Genomic DNA, 21902 nt, shown 5'->3' with positions numbered 1-21902 from the left:
ATTTGTGGTTCGATCCTTCTTGTTACCGTTATTTCCTTCTTATAGCACTGCTTTGCTTCATTGTTTAGCTTCTCTGTACTGTATTGTATGTATTATGATCTCACAGGTCAGATGACCCCCCCCCCCCCCCCCCCCAAAAAAAAATGTTCATCTGTGTTTTTCTCCTTATTACCCACCAGTGACGACTACCCAGAACATTTCCAAACCTTATATGATGGGAGTTTTGTTCACATGGGCCTATGTTTGCTCTTATGTAACAAACCGAGAAGTGGGGGTGGCAGAGGAGTGTGGGAGCTAGACGAAAGGTCATTAAGGGGTATGAGAGAGGAAGTACTTAGGTAGATCAGTAAGCAACTTGAGGTACAAGGCTGTGAAGCATTTAGTGAAGCATTGCGTGTCTTTGTTATCTTTGCTTGGATAGCACCAATGAGCTGCTTTGTACAGCACACTGGAATTTGGAACCATGATTTACATTGTTTGTGCATGCATGTGCGTTCAGGTGTTTGTCTGTGTTGTCTTTGCTAAGCAGCTTTATAGGAAGATAGACAGTCTTATAAATGTGTGGGTTTTTAGTCACCCCAACATTATTACTATTACTCACAGATGCAAAAAAATCATCAGGAACACTTTATTCAGTTTATCTCATTTCTTCTCAGTTTTCACATTTAATATGGTGCATTAAGAACATTTTAATAGTATTTCATATTCAGTGGCCACAAAAATGATACAGACTGTTAAACTGTTAGTAGGTTTCCATGTAGATCACAAGGTTATTACCTAGAAGAGAAAACAAGGACATACTGAAAAGCTACATTCACAACTGTGTGTCCTGATGTTCTCATATTTTCATTTTTTTATGAATATACTTCTGTAAATGGAGAAAACTGTTTGGAAAAGCTCTACAAACTGAATGAACTACTGTAGTCTCTGCTATAGACACCTGTGTAACAGGCACAGGGAAAACGTGCATCTCCACACAGAAAAACCCGCCAGGTGGATTTGAAACCAGGACCTTGTTGCTGTGTGGCAACAGTACTAATAACACCACCATGCTGCCCCAGATGAAGCATACTATCCTGAAGCAACAGCGCTGGCCTCCACCACCACATTGTCTCCTGCTGCACTGCAAAAACTTCTCAAGAACAGCTTGAGACCCTGTTGACCTGATCTTAGACAGGGTCTTTACCTTACAATATAAAGCACATTGAGGCAACTGTTGTGTCACGATCCTGGGTCTTATGACCCAGTGTTTTGAGTTTATTTTGATGTTTATAGTATATGATTAAGCTCATTAGCTTTTCTAGTTCATTTGTTATTAGATTCCCCTTGTGTCTTCCAACCCCTGTTAAGTCTCCCTTGCCCTTCATGTGTTTCATGTCTGTGTCTTACGTGGTCAAGTTCAGGTTGTCATGTCTGCATCTCATTAAGTTTCCTGTTTTATTTTGAAGGGGTCCTGTGTTCCTATGTTCAATGTTTTTAGTTTTACTCTCCCCTTGTGACGTCTTTATGTTCATGTGTGTCAGCTGTTTGCCCATGTGTTTCCATTTCCCTCATTATCCTCCTGTTTGTATTTAGTCCGTGTGTCTTCAGTCATTCCTTGTCAGGTCGTCTGCTCAACTACGTCACAACTTCAGGTGTCCATGTCAGTTCACCATGTTTAACGTTTTGTTCATGTTTAGTTTTAGTTCACCCAGTTTAGGTTATTGTTTAGTTTCACCTATGCCCTTTGTTTGTACCTTGTTTCCTAGCCTCAATAAACGGCTTGTTTTTTGTTAAATCCACGTCACGTTCAGTTTTTGGTTTGCGTTTGAGTCCTCTCTTGCAAACACATACAGTCTGCCTCAGCCAGACTGTGACATGTTGTTGTGATTTGAGGCTATATAAATAAAATTGAATTAATGCAATTCCACTACATCTTTGGAGTGTCCTGGAATAGATAACAGCACATTGTTGTCTATTCTATACAATTCTGTACAATTAGGTTCTTATGTACAAAGAATAATAGTCTTAAAGGTTACACTGTATAATGCTAAATGCTTGTACTCTAACACTGTACTTGAACTGCTATCCACGACAGATTTTCCAGTGTGAAACAGTCTTAATTATTTGACACAGTAAAACTTGATTGTATTTAAAACCTAACAAAAGACTCTATATGGACTTTTTTACTTTTGTACAGACCCTTCAATGCCATGTGTCCAGAAAGGACCAAGTGTTTGTGTACAAATGTAATTGTTATAAATGTTTCTGCAGACAGTCTTAAGCAGGATAGATTAAACGGTGACAGTTCTCACATTTTGTAACCTTCACGGGTACCACCATCAGCATTTCCCCATAAATGATATTAATTTAACAAACAATAATCTATTTGCAATTAGCATTTTAATTTCGTCACAAAGCACTTGTTAATTTTTTGTTAAGTAACTTTGAGACAATTTACTCTTTATATAACCATCTTTCCCACTGTCCAGATGTTTAAATGATTATTTTCAAACAGTCTCTTTCTAGTAATTTGTCTAACATATTCATCAAGTGTATCTAGCTTAGTGATAATTAAAGCTCTATAATCAGATTATTTTACTTAATTGAATGTTTCAACTTCATGAATCTCAATTAACACTGAGGGGAGACTCTTTTTAAAGTCTGCGGTGTTTTGGGTTGTTCTGGAAAAACACGTTGCTCAAAAGGCCAATGAAAACACAGTAAGACAACCCTCAGCAGAGGTTTGCACACTATGACGCCTCTGCTTGGCTAGAAAGCGAGACACCCTGGATAAGATAAGTGCTGGAGATAAGATAAGGCAAGTCTTTTCAAAGGGATTTCTCGCACAACCTACGAGCTGTATTCAATTTAGATGGTAAGATATGCATAAAATAAATTGAATTTGGAGGGTGAAGATAATACATTTCTACATTTCACAGTTGTTATTTTGAGAGTGATTTCCACACTTGAAATGGGTTTGATTTGTTTATCCTGGCTGCATGGTTTGTAAAATGACAGGACAAGAATTTGGATGATGCAGAAAAGGTTGATTGGTTGAGTCTGGACTGATGGTTAAGTGACTGTGGTACAGAGGTCTGTGATGACCGTGAAGCTTTTATCAGCAGCCAGATCAGAGCTGGGTGGGGTCTAAACAGAAACCTCCGACATACATACCTTAGTGAATAAGCTATGCTTTGTGGGTATTCAGTAGTGACATTAAATACCATATACTCCATTCTTTTCTCTTATATACACTCTTTCAGCAATTAACTTTAAAATGCCAGTTTAATATTTATGAATGCATTATTTAGTCAAATTAAATATGCAGTTAGATCCATAAGTATTTGAAAAAAATACTTTTTTTAAATATTTTGTACTTTTTTCTTTGTACACCACTAAAGTGGACACACACACACACACACACACACACACACACATTAAAAAATGTATTCTTTCACTTTTAAACATGATAAAAGATACCATTCTGTGCTGCCTGTTATTTATTATTTTAAATATGTTGAAAGCTGTTTGCACTCCTTTCTGGCTTAAGAAATGCAAAATATTGTTAAATCAATATCTCCTATATTACCAAAAATGATTTATTATTAGCTGAAAATGAGGAATGGTGGAGGAATTTTTTTTAGAAGAATTTCTTTAGCAAAAGAAGCAATAAAACACTATGAAACAGCCCAGTGTTTATAAAACTGTATTATTAGCAAATTGTACATAACAGAAAACAAAACATCTAAAAACATTCAATGACGATTACATAAATCCACAAATATTTTCCATAATGTGATTTTTTTTTTTTTATCAGTGAACATTTTTAATTATTTGTGCCAGTGAACAAATCCTGTCAGAATTTGAAAGTCAGAGTTTTATGAAACTTCTATTTATATAACAAATCAGCAAGGTACCACACAAAATAATAGTGCTAGGTCAACACCCATGCGTCTCTTTACAGGAACATTATGAATGTTATTTTATGAGAAAAAACAACTTACAAAAAAAGCTTGCCAACAAACTGCCAATGAAACTGTTATAACATGCATCCCCGATACCTCAGCCCAAAGGATTCCTTAACAGAGACAAAAGTCATATAAATAAGACCAAAATAAGACTCAAAATTTGTATACCCAAATACTATATGTACTCGTTTGTAACTGGCTGGATACTGAGATTGAGAGTTTACTGAATACATAAGAAAAATATTAGTACAATAATACAGCTGTCCACAGTTTTTCACATATACGGGCCCAAATCTAATACACACACATTGTTTCACCCCCTTTCTTCCACTGCCAGGGCTAATGAAGAATTCCAGTTGCCAGGCTGGGCGGGCGATGTTCGGACAGTGGGAATTTTTCATCCTGTAATGTTGGCACGGGTCATTAATTGTGCCTTGCCATGAGACCAGTGGGCTTGTCATTTGGGTATAGTACGTCTATACATCTCCTAAACCCCACCCTACTAACTCTCACACATACACACATAAAAACACATAAACAATTCTCATACTCTGGGTGTGTCGGGGTCTGGGTGCTCTGAATGCCCACTCGTGTTCCCTGCAGAGTAGAATGACCCATATACAGTCCCAAACTGATGACCCCTCCTCTAGGGCTTAAACATTCCTGCTAACTGACATGTTTGTGGCAAAGACAAGAAAATGTGCAATTTATATCCAGCTTGATTTTTTCTTGTTGCCATTAAACCAGGATAATGTTTTTTGTTTGTTTATTTGTTTGTTTATTTGTTTTTTAATTGATATGGTGAACAATTAGATTTAATAGGATGTTTAATAATTTTTCAAGGACACATTTTGCTTTCTAGACACTCTACATGCCTACACACACACACGATCTCTTAAAAAAATTGTGGCTCATCAATAATGAGATTTTCATACCAAGCACAGGTAAACAATGATTAACTTTAGTGCTGTTGGCCAGCAGGGTCCCCGAGGAAACTGTACTACTGTTGACTGTAGGAAAAGGAAAAGTAATGGCACGTTAAGAGGCAGCAAAAGTGGAAGAAAGACAGGAGTGTTTAGGTGAGAGTAAGGACTTTAAATTTAAATTTACAGACTATGGTGAAGGGAGAGAGCCAGTTGATGCGATTAATAGAAAGAAGGCAGATAAATTACGTGTGTAGGTGACTAGGTGGTGGGGAAGCAAGAAGGGGAAGCAGAAACATTGGACATGAATTCAAGCTACCATTGTGAAGATAGTTGGATGAAGTGGTAGAGAGTATCTCCAGGTAAGAGAAAGTGGTGATTAGAACAAACTTCTGTAGATGAAGGTGAAGGGAACAGAGGTGATGAGGAGATGTTGGGTAGGTATGATACAGAGAAATGCAAAAAGGCATATAGTAGTGGATTTTGTGAAAAGGATGGAAATGGCTGTGGTGACAAAATATTTATATGTGCAGTCTGAAAGATATTACAGACTGCAAGGTTGATGTCACTAGAGAATGTAACAGGCATCATATAGTAGTGTGTTGCAAGGGGTTGCAAGAGTAGTTGAGACAAACTCTGGGTGGTAGGGAAGAGACAACTGGGAAAATACAGCTGAAGCAGAGAAGCAAACTGCCAGGAATGTGTTTGATGTTTCTGGGCAGAGGAAAGAAGACAGGGAGAATGTGTAAAGTATCTAAAGGAAGAGGTTGGCAAAGAAAAAGTGTAATAGTCAGGGAGAAAAGGAAAGTAGACAGGAGTACTTGGAGTTGTGCATTCAGGAAAGGAGAGGGGTGGCAAAAACAAAGGAAAAGGCTTACAGCAAGTTGTATGTGACACTGGAGAGTAAAAAAAGGAAAAGAAAAATAGTATTGATTGACTAGATAGAGAGATTGAGCCGGAATGGATGTGAACAGATTAGGGTGATTAAAAATATAGATGGAAATGTACAAATGGGTGAAGGGAATGTTGTGAGAAGGTGGAAGAACCTTCACAAGACTGTCGGGTTTTCAGTTCTGCACCAGTCCTTGTCCAACCAGACCCACATAAGCAGTTTGTTTTCACGGTGGATGCTTCAGACTCTAGGTCTCCTAGGATTGCTCTCCCAACAAAGCAATCCTTTAAGCTTCACTTTTGTTTTCACTAGCTAAAGTTAGCCCTTGAAGAGTGGTTACACTTGTTGGATGTTAAATTGACTTTGCCGTTACCTACCAGAAATGTTTCAAAAATGTTAAACCTGAAGCTTTCTATCCAGTTCTGATTAGAATCCAGTCGACTCTCTCCAGCAACCTTCCTGCCTTCAACCTGTGAGGTTGCTGGTGGTGTCACTTGGGAATTAATGGACTTGGTGAAGCAGGCTCAGCAGTCTAAATCAGATCCTGGTTCAGGTTCCCCTAATTGTTGCATTAAATGTGCCTGTCTTTATCCACTAAGTGCTTTATTTAGCTAGGTTTGCCTGTCATCGCAGGGTTGGTTGCACCTTCTTCTCTGTTAAAACATCGCTTTTGGTGGCCTCTTTATAGTCTGTTGAACTGTCCGAGTAATTCCACAGTCTTAACAATAACTGATATGTTCTCAAAAGCTGTGCAATTGTGTTCCCTAATCATTTCTTAATTCGGGAAAACCTTCAGTGAAGCCATAGGAGCCAAGTTAGGTTTAACTTCTGGTTTTCACCCACAACCCAAAAAACAAAGGGCAAATCAAGAACCTGAAGCAGCTCCCAATGTATCAACATCCTAGAGCAGGGGTCCCCAACCCCCGGGCCAGACCGGTACCTGTCCATGAGTCGTTTGGTACCGGGCTGCAAGAGTTGAGCCTCGGGTGTGAAATTAATGGTTCTCAGTGTTTTTATCGGTTTTTAACGTTATTTTTTTATTGTTAACTTGGTTTCCTGGGTCTTTTCCCGTGTGTTATGAGTAAATCTTGGGGGTTTTTTGGTACAGGTAGTGGTTTTATTTTGTTGTATTCATCCACAACACCTTAAAGGCCGGTCCGTGAAAATATTGTTCGACATGAACTGGTCCGTGGCGCAAAAAAGGTTGGGTCCTAGAGTACACATTTGGCTTGGATTGGTTGCTCAAAATAAACTCTACTGCAACAAGATTATTACTCTTTGAATCTCCCCTAGGATATCAACCACCCGTTTCCAGTCCAGGAAGGGGAAATCGCAGTGCTCTCTGTACAATATCATCTGCATCATTGCCAACATTTCTAGAGGCAGGTAAAGGCTGCACTACATCAGACTACACAGGAAAACCATCGTCTAGCAAATCGCAAAATGACTCCACCGTACACAACAGGTGAAAAGATTTGGCTTTCTTTCAGCAACTCTCCTCTCCAGTGCATCTCAAGAAAACTAGCATCAAATGAGTCATTAACCCCTTCAGGAGTATAGCCCTGAAGAGAAATCCTGGAACCCTCTTTTCTTTACACTTAACCTTCTTTCATCACTGACTTTTACAGTTCTCCTCCATATTATTTGTCTTTTCTTTCCAATCAAGTCTGTTTTTGAGTTTCAGGTGGATTGTGAACTCTGCCTTTGGGCCGAGTATTGCTCTATGTTAAGCCTTTCTTACACCTGCTCCAAGTTAACACAATCATTCCAGACTTTTAAAATCTCGATCAGATCTTGACCAAATCGTCTTCACCACTTGGGAATCATACTCTGCTTACTTGAAGTCTTTTCACATTCTGTTGGCTTCAATATGGAATACATTATGAATTCTCATATTTTGAAGCAATTTGAGGAATTTGAAGAAATCAGGGGAAACAGGGTTGACTCTATTTAAAAGCTCAGTAAAGCTCAGAGCTGACTGAGAGGCAAAACAGTAAGGATTGGCCTCCAGCTTCTGGTTGTCTCACTCAGTCTGCCCATTGAAAGTGGATGAAAGATTGACCTCAGCTCTGAGTTCTGTTGAAAGAATCCCTTTCACACGTGGGGAGTGAACTGGGGTCCACAGTTGAAAATTATGTCTGTTCAAAACCTGTGTGGCTGGAAAATTTAATTGGTGTGCAGTTTAGAGAGCTGATTGGAGCTTGGGAAGAGAAATGAAATGAACAGCCTTGGAAAACCGATGTAGTATGTTTAATACTACTGTGCTACCTGAGGAGGGTGGAAGGACAATTACAAATTCCAGGGTAATGTGCGACCAAGGGGAACCAGGCAAGTGGGAAGTGGTCGCAACAAACTGGCAAGAGAACAGTTGCAAGATTTGTTTTGAGCACATATAGAGTAAGCAGAAGCATATTTTCTGACATCTTTAACCTGAGATGGACACCAAAACAGATGTTGCAAGAAGGTGCCCAGTTAATTACCTTTGGACGGACTTTCAAAGGAATGTAGAGACAATTTGGTGGGACTCGTGTTGGTGAAGAGACTTTGACTACCTCAACAAACATTCTGATCTTCTCAAACATGAAGTGGTTGAGAAATGAATTGCCAAAATGTCCTTTACATGGGCCTGCATAACAGCTGAAGCATTGGTGAATCAGAAGGGCATTACCAAATACTCAAAAAGACCAAGATGTGAGATCTTTTTTTTTTTTTGCCTGTCACGTTTGGCTCTTTTGCCATCAGAATTATTGTCTAAAGGCAAAGAAAGATGCCCAACGGATTTACTTTACCAAATGGACCATTCCAGCCTTGCCATAATGGTTTATTTGATTCACCTTTTATTGTTTATTTTATTTTATTTTCACTTGCTAAATACGGGACAGACTTGAAAAGCAGAAGAAAAAAAGAGCAACATAATAAACATCATCGCGATGATCTATGGGAATATAACAGTAAATACTAAATATTAAACATTATTGTGCAGCGCGTAAGATCGACAGCGCACAGTGTGCTTTGAGGTAGGAGCCAAAAAGGGTGTAGTTTGTGGGTGTGATCACCCGTGTGTACACCTGTGAGCATGAGCGCGCTTGTATTTAAAAGGTTCCTTCATGTAATGATCTGCTAGAGGGTGTGGGGGACCACAGCACCGTCCTCCAGGGCATGAAGCAGGTATGGAGGAGATCAAAACTCCAGACATCCAGAGGTCCTCAGAACACAAGAGACCAAGGAAGACCAACAGAGGGGCAGCCGCGCCACTATCCCAGAAAGAGCTGAGGAGAGTCCCAGATGAGGGGTCACTCAGCAGCCGCGGAGCATAAGCCAGGGGGGGTTACAGTGACGTGCCCATGAGCTCCGCCGGCAGCCAGCTGTGCCAGAGTGACCGAGCCCCAGACCGAGAGGCTGAGGGCACTCCACCCCCGAAGTGGCCCGAGCGAGCCCCAGGCTCCAGGCCCCGACAAGCAGTCACCAGGAGTGAGCCGGTGTGTACCTGGACGCCCATGCCCAGACACAAAGAACAGCCAATGCACCGATGTCTGAGGGCGTCTGCCACTGGTAGGGGAAGTGGTGGGGGGAGATAGGCCTCCATACCTTGGAGGGCCTGAGATGTCCCTAGAGAGGTGGCGTCTGATACCCAACACTCACCCAACGTGGAGACAGACATAAAGAGACACTGTACACACAATCACACTCCCCAAGCGTACTCTAAGCCCCAGATCTAGGTACCCTTGCTCCTGGAGGGGGAAACTGCACCCAGACCCAGGTAGTGTTACCCTTTTCCCTGGGGTGGAGAGAGGCAGACTGCCCCGACTCGGCAACAGCAGGGAGACCCCAGACCCCAATTGGACGGCACCCTAATGGTCTTTTGGATTCCGTGTAGCGTGCCCATCCCCAAGGTCCTATATGTATGTGTTATGAGAGTGTGAGTAATGTGAATGTCTATGTTGTGGGATAAAATTGAGGCACAGGCAGCCAGAAGGGGACAGAGGGGTGGATGCCTCCCCTGCACCCTGGTGACACACCTTTACCCCAAGGCCCTGCATATGTGGGTGATTGTGGTGGAGCGGGAAGAGGGAGGCAGCTGGAGATGGGGAGGGAAGGAAGGGAGGGGCAAGTGACCCCTCCCTGGGGCCAGCTCCCCCGCTGACCCCAGTAGGCACCCCCAGACTCTGCAACCCACCAGGTAAAGGGGGCCCAGGCCCATCCGGACCGGCTCCCAGTTCAGCAGCGCCGCCCAGCCCCACAGAGCCCAGGACAGTCCACCCGACCCCACCACAGAGAAAACTGCACCCACCCCGTCATCCACTCATCTTCCAGACTACACAAGACAATAGGCGCCCAGGCTGAGACCTTCCTCCACCTCTCCTGTATCTCCCCCTCCTGCAGAGAGAGTTCCTGAAGAGAGGAGACCTCCTGCAAGATGTAACAGCCTCCCCCACCAGTTGAAGAGCCCCCCAGGTGGCTCGATGCACTGGCAGCACCCTGCACCAGGGCTGGGCCCCCATACACCAACCCGCCCACAACCTCGGCGACACACCAACCAGTACCCAAGCCCCCAAGGCCCAGCCAGGGCCCCAGCCCAGAGACGGAGCACCCCCAGGGGCAGCCAGGCTACCAGGTCACTAACCCACGTCCGTCAGCACAGACCCTCCCCTAGCCCCGCGGCACACAGCCACGAGGAAACCGTCACCTAAGAGCCAACAGAGCACTTAATAGGCCATGACCGCAACCCCGGGTTGAGCCCTCCAAGGAAGATGCCTCCGGGGAACCCCCCGACGCCCCAAGCCTGTCCCTACCCTCACACCATATATTCTATATTCTTTTCTGTAGTGACATTATCTAAGCTGCCCAACAAACACACTAAAAGGGAAGTTGGAATGTTACATTTCAGACACTTCGATAAGTCTTCACATGTCTCGCGCCAAATCTTCTGAACTGGTGGACAGAACCAAAGAGCGTGGATATAATTGTCCGGTGAATTGGTTTGGCAGTGTGAGCAGTTGTTGGTAGACGTAAAGCCCATCTTGAACATCTGATGACCTGTATAGTGCACTCTATGTAGTATTTTGTATTGAATTAATTGAAGACTGGGATTTCTAATTAAATGAAAGGTTTTTAGGCATATCTGAGACAAGAAGTTTAGGTCTAAGTTAACTGATAAATCCGCTTCCCATTTTTCAATAGGAAGGGATATTGATTCATCTGTTTTAGAAAGCATTCTGTATATTTTGGAAAGTAATTTTGGGGTTTTAAGAGTAAGAAACTGTACCACACTTTGTGGTGTATGTAGTTCAACTTGACCCGGTTTGAATTTCTTTTTTACTATGGATTTAATTTGTTGATATTCTAAAAATCTTTTCTTGTTGATCCCATATTGTGTAACTAGTCGGTCAAATGGAATAAATTATGTTGTTTCTAATATATGTTCTAAGTATTTGATTCCTTTACCACTCCAATCTGAAAAGTTTATCATATTATTGTTTTGTAATATGTCAGGGTTGTTCCAGATAGGTGTACGTTTGCATGGGATTAATGAAGACTCCGCCAATTTTAGAAACTCCCACCATGCTGTCAGAGAAGAGCTGATGCTGACGCTTTGAAGCATTCATGTCGTTGGATGTTTGAGCTGATAAACTCTAGATTATTGCAAAGTGCTTGTTCTACATCTAGCCAAGGTTCATCTAAGAGGGTGTGTTTTAGCCATCCTGAGATAAACTGAAGCCTGTTGGCTAAGAAGTAGTGCTGAAAGTTAGGTAGTTTTAATCCTCCTTTATCCTTGGTCTTTTGTAGTGTTTTTAAGCTTATACGTGGGGGTTTATTTTTCCAAAGGAATTTGGACATACATGAATCTAGAGATCTGAACCAATCTTGTGGCGGTTTAGTTGGGATCATTGAGAATAAATAATTTATTTTTGGTAAGACCATCATTTTTATAGCGGCAACCCTTCCCATGAGTGATATAGGTAGACATTTCCATCTAGCCAGATCATCTTCTACCTTCTTTAAAAGCGGGATATAGTTTAATTTAGTTAGATCTGCAAGCTTGGGAGAAACATTAATACCTAAATATTTTATATTTCCCGATTGCAGTGGTGTAGAAGAATAATTATGGAACGAGCAATTAATCGGAAGGACTGTAGATTTTGACCGGTTAATTGAGTAATCTAATATTCTTGCAAAAGAGTTTATCAATTCAATCTTACCAGAGATATTGGTTTGTGAATTTTGGAGAAAAAGTAACATCATCTGCATAAAGGCTGATTTTATGTTCCGCGTTCTTGCATTTTATGCCCTTAATTACTGAATTCTGTCTAATTGCTGCTGCTAGTGGTTCAATAAAAATTGCAAACAGTGAGGGGGAGAGTGGGCATCCCTGCCTGGTGCACCTCAGGAGACAGAAACTGGAGGATGTTTGGTCATTTGTTTTGACACAAGCTGTTGGGGAGTTATATAATATTTTTAACCAGTTAATGAAAGAGGTTTTTCGTTTTTTCCCGTAATGGTATAAACACTGAAAGGTGGTGGATTGGCCAGATGAAGGGAGATGTGCAAAAATAACTCGGTTGTTTGGTGGTGGCTATTGCGGAGCGTCCACAGATTCAGTAACATTAACAAGTGGTGGAGGCCAGCCGATGCAACACGCTGGCAGGTGGATGACGGAAAGGCAGGAGGAGCAGAGACCCGAGGCAGTGAACTGAACTTTAGGTAAGAAGTTATGACCTGCAGTCTATCTGGGTCAGATATAAACCAAGTTTAGGTGGAGTTTATTTTCATTATGCTGACTTTTTACAGTCAGTTACAATAACTCGTACTGCGTACTAGCTAGCATGACGGATTTTTTTATACTGCTGGGCGGGTGCTATGATGTTATTGATGTTGAACTTGTTTTATCTTATTTTATTTATAAGGTTAGTTATTAGAGTTTCCAACCATACCGTAAAAAACTGAATGGTCTCGTATTCAGAGAAAATATCATGCGTTTCGTATTGAGGTGAAAAGGAAGACAGTTTGTCCCGGACTTTAGCTACAATGAAAAAGACACAAAGCTGGAGTTATTCTGCATCTTTCCTGCACAGCTGTTTCTTCTTCTCTCATTCTCCTCCCCTCCCTCTCCTGTTTCTACTTCAATCATGAAACTGATCAGTGATCAGCTGATCGGCTTTTCTCTCGTTTGTTTACAGTATCTCCCACTTTGCGCCAGAAAGAAGAAACCGGCGGATGTCGCGCTAAACAACAGCAGCACATTTAAGCTTGGTCAGTTGTTGTTAGAATTTATTTTATATTCATTTCTAGTATCAGCTGATGTTTGCTGGAGCCACAGCTGTAAAAGCTGCTGGTCATGATATCGGTTTGGTTATCTGGTGAGAGGGAAACATGAAGATGAAACCAGGAGATGTCCTTACTGAATCATCAGAGCTGAACAGGTGATGGAGAAACAGGTTTACCTTTTAGGTGACATGAATGAGTTGAAGGGAAGTTATGAACTGTTTCTGAGAGACAAATAACACCAGGATCCTTTTCTAAGTAGCTGACAGCTGGTAATTGTGCAGGGGCGGGTCTAGCAAAGTTTTGCCAGGGGGCCAGGTAGGGCATTAACAGGGAAAAGGGAGCACAAAGACATGCTCTTCTTTGTTATGTCATTTAAAAACTTTTAACAAATAATTATCTGAATCTTACAACAAACGTTTTCATCTGATGTAAAATGTATAGAAATCCATTATTGTACATAGTAATTTTTTTGAGGGTCCCAACATAATTTCTTCAGAAGTAAGTACTGTATATGATGCCAGTATTTTCCCACATTTCTAGATACTGTACCAGTACTGTGTGTAAAATGCCATCAAAAAGTCAATTAAGTTTTATTCTTTCTCACCTGTCTTTCTGTCTTCTTTCACTTTTTAAAGGTTGCCATGTTAGAAAAAATATTTTGCCCTGCCATGCTGTTTATTGATGTGGCAAATGAATGGTTTATGAAAATATATCTAAATCTGTCATCAGTAATCAGTAATGATCATGTCTCACCTCTAGTCTCCTCTGTCTTAATTTCAGGTTTTCACCATGTGTTCTAGATAGTTTAGGAAGTTAATTCAACCAAGCAGTCTACTTCTGGGTACTGTTTAGAATACCAGAATTGGGAGTATGGTGTAGGTTTAGGTTTATTAGATTGATACATATATACCAACAAGACAGTGTACATCACTGTGACAACAGCGTTTGTTTTCATTCAAAGGCTTTATGGTTTTTCCTATAATACCTGGTGGGCCGGTCTCTAGTCAAAATGCCCGGGCCAATTTTTTGTCCCAGTCCAGCCCTGCCAGCATGTCGGCAATATCTTTGCTGGGTGGCGATGTTGTGCTGCGGGAATCTGCCGGGCGACATCTTTTCGACGACGGCGTCTCAGATTTGGCCGGGGAAGATGCGCTCTGAGCCTTCTTCATTACGAGACCCTGGAAGCACTGATCGATGTAATCTTGGAGAGCCTCTAAACTCTCCCCCTTGTTCTCCAGGGTGTTGGAGATGATTTAGACAAATGTTGTTAGTTATAAGACAGTTGATAAGTGTATTTGGTAATACTGAAGCTTAAAGAAATTTGTTAAATTCTAAACTACCATTCGCTTTAATTTTCCGCCAAAAGTCTGACGTCAGTTACAACATGCGTCGCTTATCTTGTCCGTCACTTCCGTCACTTACCACTTAGCAGACGGTGTGAGATCTTTACTCAGGACTTCAGCTACACTATATTGCCAAATGTTTGTCTGGCTTCATATACATATCAACTTGAGTGACATCTTATTTTTAATTCATTGCATTTATATATGATATCGACTTAACCTTTGCAGCTATAACAGCATCAACTCTTTTGTGAAGGCTTTCCACAAGGTTTAGGAGTCTGTTTATGGGAAATTTTCACCATTCTTACAGAAGCACATTTCATGGCCTGGCTCACCGTCTTCTTCTTCTTTTTTTTCTTTTTTTTTTTTTTGCCTGTCCCGTTTGGCTCTTTTGCCATCAGAATTATTGTCTAAAGGCGAAGAAAGATGCCCAACGGATTTACTTTACCAAATAGACCATCCCAGCCTTGCCGTAATGGTCTATTTGATTCACCTTTTATTGTTTATTTTATTTTTTATTTTCACTTGCTAGATACGGGACAGACTTGAATGAGGAAAAGAAAAGGGAGAAAGAAAGAGGGAAAAAAACAGCGGAGAAGAGGGACGGGGATAAAGGGCAAAAAACAAATACAAACAAAATAAGCAGACAAAAATACATATATCAATCACCTGGATCACCTGCTGAGAAAGAAAAAAGAAAACAAGCATTTAACAAGGGATAAACAACATCATGATGATCTATGGGAATATAACAGTAAATACTAAGTGTTAAACATTATTGTGCAGCACGTAAGATTGACAGCGCACAGTGTGCTTTAAGGTAGGAGCCAAAAAGGGTGTAGTTTGTGCGTACACCCGTGTGTACCTGGCTCACCGTCTTCACTCTAATTCATCCCAAAGTTCTTTTGGGTTGAGGTCAGGACTTTGTGCAGGCCAGTAAAGTTCTTCCACACCAAACTCGCTCACCTATGTTTTTATTGACCTAGTATTTTTCACTAGACAGAGAACAGAATAAAAACTACCGAATCTCCAGAAACTAGCTTTGGAATGTCCTTCAGGAATCCATCCATCCATTCGCTTCCGCTTATCCTTTTCAGGGTCGCGGGGGGCGCTGGAGCCTATCCCAGCTGTCATAGGGCGAGAGGCAGGGTACACCCTGGACAGGTCGCCAGTCTGTCGCAGGGCCCTTCAGGAATCCAAAGAACTATTTCTGAAGAGTACTTTACATTTACAAATTAAAAGAAAGCTTTCCTAAGAGAGTTTAGGCTGTGTTGCAGAATAAAGGTGGTTACATGAAATATTGGCTTTCAAGCTTGTTAGAATTGCACAGACTTTAATTCTGCCTCATGTACTGTATTCCCATTTATGTTTTGCTGCACCTATGTCTCATTTTTCTTACAAAACATAAAGAACTGAAGGGTGTCTCAAGATTTTTGCACAGTACTGTATTCATTAATACCATCTCTTAAATAGATTTAAAAAATAAGCTATTTGGAACACAAATACTCACACCTCACTATTCTGGAAGTATACGTTTCCATTGTATTTCCTTTGGTTCTCTTTTGTTTGAAAGCAAGATTTATTTTTATTTTTTTTTGCATTTAATGACTTTCATAGTCATTTTCCCTTTCTTATGCTCTCCTTTTGTCTCCATCTATATGTAATATTTGTATATGTACATATTGAAAGAAACTCCTTTTCAGCATGCTAATTCCACTGTGCTCATACATGGCAAGAAAAGGCTCGGTAGGTATGTGTGTATGATGGTGCTAAGAATGCTTTTTACACTCTCTGGCATCAATACTGACAGCTTATCACTACCTCACAGCACAACCTAAACAAAGCCTTTATTTGTCTCTTTTTTGAGCATGTAAAGAATTTCCAAATAAAGGAAATGGGTTCTTAGTTTCTTCAGCATTAGGGAGGAGGACAATGACAATGGGCAACACAATCGGCAGAAACCCCGATGAACAATTTCAGCCTTATTTATTGGTTTTTGGGATTTCCACGGCTAATTTGCTGTGAAATGCAGCAATGGACATGGAGATAATTTCCTGAACAAAACCTCCAGTAATTAGTCTGTGGTCAGATTCTGGAGAGCTTCCCTTGGTAGACTGGCTTCGCTCAGGCCTGGCAAAGGGACAGGAGCCTCATCATCAGCTACTTTTCCCCATCCTTCTCTCCTTAAGATCTCACTTAAACTCCACACCATCAGCACCATTACTTCTCTTTGTCATTTCCTTTTGTCTCATCATGTCCCACTCACAGTGAATGATGTCTGCCAGCATGCTGTTAAAAAAATTGTGAGGAGGATGTGGTATTTAATTTGCAAATACTATGGTTCATACCTAAGGGCTGACAGCAGTGTTTCTCCATCATGAAATCCTTATTTAGTAGAGATGGACTATAGGAAAAGGGACATACAATTAAATAAATCTCTTGGACGTTGATTGTTTTGAAATATTTACAAAAAATATTTTCCCATGGTTAGTTTTAGTCATTGAATTTTTTGCCTTTGAGCTAGTGTTATCAAGATGAGTAGTCACATCAATAAATTACATTTTACAAAAGCTCTATCCACCACCAATGTCCCTGTTCATAAACTCCTAGTTTTGGAACTTCCCATTGAAACTTTTTTTTACATTTGAAACTCAGAATGTATGGATTGAGCTTCATAAATTTTTAAAGCTGCATTGGTTCAACATTTTAGTCTTTCAGCTTATTGTTGTGTTTTCATAGCCTGCAAATGTACCATATTTGATATGTATCAGTGCTTATGTCCAGTAGCTGCAGCTTTTCAATTAATAAAAAACAAACAACAAAGTGTACTTTAAGCAGCAAAGAGAAGACAGACATTCTGTAAGTAGTTCAGCTTATTATTATTATTTTTTAATGTAAAGAGCTTGTATAAACAGAATACAAGTCAGTGATTGTTGCCTCCTATCAAAACAAAAATCAGCAGTGGTAAATATTTTTTTAATCGTGATTTTGCTTTTAACCATGCTTGATTTTTGTATTGCATGTAAAGGGTCATTGTAGGATCTTTTTTTGCTTGTTTGTTTGTTTGTTTTTTGGTGCATGTGCATGCCTGCATTTTATAGTGGGAGAGAATTTAAAGTGAATTATTGCTTGAGGTTAAAAGCACAGAATGCTCGGCTATAGTAGAAAAGTGCCACCAGTTGTTTTACCAGTTTTAAACTTTATTACAATTTGACTCAAACTTCTGTTATTGCCGCTAATCTTTTATATTTGTTAAAAAGAGTTAACTCGCCAAAATAACTACTGAGATCTGAGAATGCAAAGACCTGGTTAAACATAACTTTGAGTTGACAGATTGTTAGCAGATAGACGATAAAAACCATTATTTAAAATGTATGCCAAGTGTGCATGAGGTTGAGCTTTTAATTGTCATTAAATGTCCCGGTTGCGGATTTCCGCAATTAAGTTGAAATTTCCTTTTTGGTGTGAGAAACACTGATTATAACTTCAAAACAACAACAACAACAACAACAACAATAAACAAACAAAATCTGAATTATAATTATTTAATTGCAGCTGTTCCATGGAGTGTGTTTAAATAGTGTCACTGCTGGTAGTAAATGGAAGTAAATGAAAGATGCATGCTGATTGGTTAGTTGGAGGAATGCTGTTGAGGGCTGAATATAACAGGACGGGGGGGGGTTAACATCTGCAAACTGCCTTGGTGGAGGCCAACTTTCCTCTTCCTCCTCAAGCTCTCCGTCTCTACCGTGGCCAATTAAGTGAATTTCAGCAAAAGAGCATTTTATTAGTATTAGCCTACAGCCGCAGCACACAGCAATAAATACTTCCTTTGAGCACTCTGGAAAACAAATTGGCACATTAACTGGTGAATGGCTGAAAGAGGCTCTCCTGCCCATGCCTTCAGGGCTGGCCGGGAGATTTGCAAGGGTGCCGATTCGGAGGCAAACTCTCTGCTTTATCATTCAGCGTGACAGTGTGGGGCTGGAGCGCAGGACCCAGACGGGGGAGAGTGATGCCAGATGTCAGCCATTAGCTCTTTCTCTCCATCTTTCCTCTCTACATACACAAATACATAGGCACACCCTCCAACATTAACTCCCTGTGTTCCCTTTGGCAAGCCCAAGCTGTTTGCTTTTGTGGCCTGACGAGCCCTCTCTATTTATCTGTTATTACATTGGAATTGTCAGATCCAAAAACCAAGAGGGAACCTGCCATGTGTGCCAGCACTGTTGGCTGAAGGTCAGTGTCTACTGCCACTCATTCCCTCTTCGACCTGCTTCTTTGATTCCACTTGTTCCCTGCATTGATTTTCTTCAATCTGATGTGAAATATTCCAGGGTATATACAGCATGTGAGCAGTTGTGTGTGTACTCTAGATTCCAACTCATTTTGCATTAGCAGCTAACTGACTTTTTCCCTCCCACCATCCGTGCTGGCTACATCCCCCACCCCAGCACTGCATCAGAGGGGCTTTCAGCAGTGCTAATGAGGATTAGCATGTTTGTCTTGATTATATGTGTGTCACTCTAATCCTTTCAGCAATAATGTTTTTTGCAGGAAATACAAGTAATTTATGCACGGTGCATGTTTCATTGGGTTGTACATTGGCAAGACATTTCACACAGGTTGGGGAAAGTGTACTGTTTGGCAGTTAAATACACTATCAGTTACTAACCCAACACAACGAAATAAAGGTTTCTGGCAAGAAGGGATACCAAGTGGTCTCTGGGGATTATTTTAACCACAGAGGTAAAGGTTTGCCACACAATGGAGAATTTAAACTTAAGGAAAAAAACAATCCTTCTTTTAAAACTTTCTATGTGATTGAGCATGCATCAAGGAGGTGTTTGAATTTGTTTCTCAAAATTTCCAACATTTGTTAAAGTTAGCTTGCTATAGTTTGCTTAATTGTTGTTGCACAGTTAGACTGCTAACAGATACAATTTTAGTGGATGAATTTTGTTGTTAGTTTTAGAATGAAGAGAAGGACATGACGACACAAGACCTGACATGATCCATGCATACTGTCTGAAAATGCTGCCGGCACTCCATGCATATCTGGCAGCACAAGTAAGGGGGCTGTTAAAAGGAGGCACTCATCCAGACTGGCTAAATTAGGGCAGAAAAATCCTGACCATGAAGGATCCCAATAAGGGTACGGCACCATCAATCTACTGACTAATGAGACAAAGATTATCTGCCTCTCCACAACATGGAAGCTTTTGTCAGGCGCTGTAGCAACCAACCTGAGTAGGCACATCAATCAATAGATGAGAACAGCTTAGAAGGCATTGGAAATAAGACCAGAGGACCATAGCACCAGTTCTTGGTTGATAAAGCAGTACAAGTACTACTCCAAGACCAGGTAGACCAGCCCGAGCACCTCCTGGACTATCTAAAAGAAAGAGTTAATGCCCCTCATATGGATACTGGAGTGCTTGGCACTGTACAAAGCTAATGGTGTGCTAATAGCCTTCATCATGAACTCAATGAGACTGTTGAAGACAACACTGGAGGCCAACTCAGATGTAATCGGACAAGTCACCGTCAAATGACTTGATAAGGCACTATCCTCGCTGCTATTCTGCATAGGCCTCAACCCACTAACTCAACTCATTGCTAAGAGCAGATGTGGCTATAGATGCTGGAATGGAGTGATCCTCACCACCTTCTGTACAGTGATGGCATCAGTCTGTATGCCAGCTTTAATTGAGACATCGGCCAACTGACCCACCTCATCAGAATCTAGAGCAAGCACACTGATTCAGTTCAACTCAGTGTTATTTATATAGCGCCAAGTCACAAACAAAAGTCTTAAGGTACTTTATAATGTAAGGTAAAGACCCTACAATCATGGAGATAAAACCCCAATAATCAAACAACCTATGAGCAAACACTTGGCGACACTAGGAAGGAAAAGCTTTGTTTTAACAGGAAAAAACCTCTGGCAGAACCAGACTCAGGGAAGGGCATCTCATTTTTATCAGAATTTAGAAGCAGAAAATTAGACGTCATCCAGTTCTTTATGTCTTTGAGACCTTTATATAATAGATAGATAGATAGATAGATAGATAGATAGATAGATAGATAGATAGATAGATCATGATGCCATCTATATAGCAAGGAAAATGTATGATTTGCCTAAGGGAAGCATGTATAATGTAAACAGAAATGTTCTCAGTGAGGAACCCAACAGATACACACACACACACACACACACACACACACGCCGATTCATGTCTCATTGCACTCTGAAATGAAAGCAGATCAAAATGTATTCTAAACTTTTGACTCATCAAAGTAGTGACCTTTGACAGATATAACAGCTGAACAGAGCTGTTACATCCTTTCTACAATAGATATTAAACATTCTTCAGAAAGGTCTTCCCATATCTGATGCATAATGTGTGGCACTTGTAGGTTACTTTGCTTTCACTCTTCTGTAAGCTGAAAGACTAAAATGTTCTGTCCAGAGACAGTGCTTCAAGCTTACCATCATGTTCTTTTCTTCGTGAAGTAGTTCTGGCATAGCTTGGACTTATGTTTTGTGTCATTATCTTGCTGTAGGATGATCTCCTGACCAACTAGACGCATACCAGAGGGTGTTACATGGTGCTGCAGAATGCTGCGTTGGCCATTTTGGTTCAGGGTGCCTCTCACTCTGTACGAGTCACCGACCCTGGATCCAGAAAAACAGCCCCACACCACCACACTTCCTCCTCCATGTTTGACTGTTGATGCCACACACTGTGGAACCAGCCTTTCACCTACTCGAAGGCCTAGAAAGATCCTATGTGATGAACCGAAACTTTCACATTTTGATTCATCAGTCCATAATACCTTCTTCCAGTCCAATGGCGGTGTTTCATGGCCCAGGCAAGCCTCTTTTTCTTATTCTAATGGCTTAGCAATGGCTTTCTTGCTGCAACTCGTACAGTCAAACCTGCAGCTCAAAGTCTTCTCTTCACAGTTGAAACTGAGACTTGCTTACTACAACCACTATTAAGCTGTGCTTGAAGCTGTTGTTCTGTGAGCTGCCTATTAACTCTCATGCAGACATAGGGGGTTGAAAGTAATCCAGAAAAGTTGGAACACCTGTAGGAATTAGTAACACCAACTTTCAAGGCTTGATCACCCTCCATTGCTGCAGAACAGCTTTAAATTATTAACCTATTTTGTGTTCCCTGAAAAAGACCTTTTTGTACATTTCTAAAATGTACATCATTTTTCAGTTTTGTGTAGCCTGTCCTCTTCTCTTTTTTAACCTCTGGTAGTTCACCATTTACCTTTGTACAATTCCAAGCTATTCATTGGAGTTGAACAACTTGAATTGCAATAAATAACTGGAAAAATTCGGGTTTGACCTTTTTTCTTTTAATTAGCCAGTAGTCAGAGATTTTTTGAAGCCCCTCCTAAATTATAGATCATGATTAATTTCAATGGTAAAATCAGCCAGTGAAAATTTCAGAGTTTTATCTTTAATAGTTTTGTTAATATTCTTGTTTGAACAGTGTCTCACTGATTC

The sequence above is a fragment of the Mchenga conophoros genome, linkage group LG14 (assembly GCF_057382185.1).
Source record: "Mchenga conophoros isolate Kocher_MC1m ecotype Shallow Benthic linkage group LG14, M_conophoros_male_GT1.1, whole genome shotgun sequence".
Taxonomy (NCBI): domain Eukaryota; kingdom Metazoa; phylum Chordata; class Actinopteri; order Cichliformes; family Cichlidae; genus Mchenga; species Mchenga conophoros.
This window is presented reverse-complemented; position numbering follows the sequence as displayed.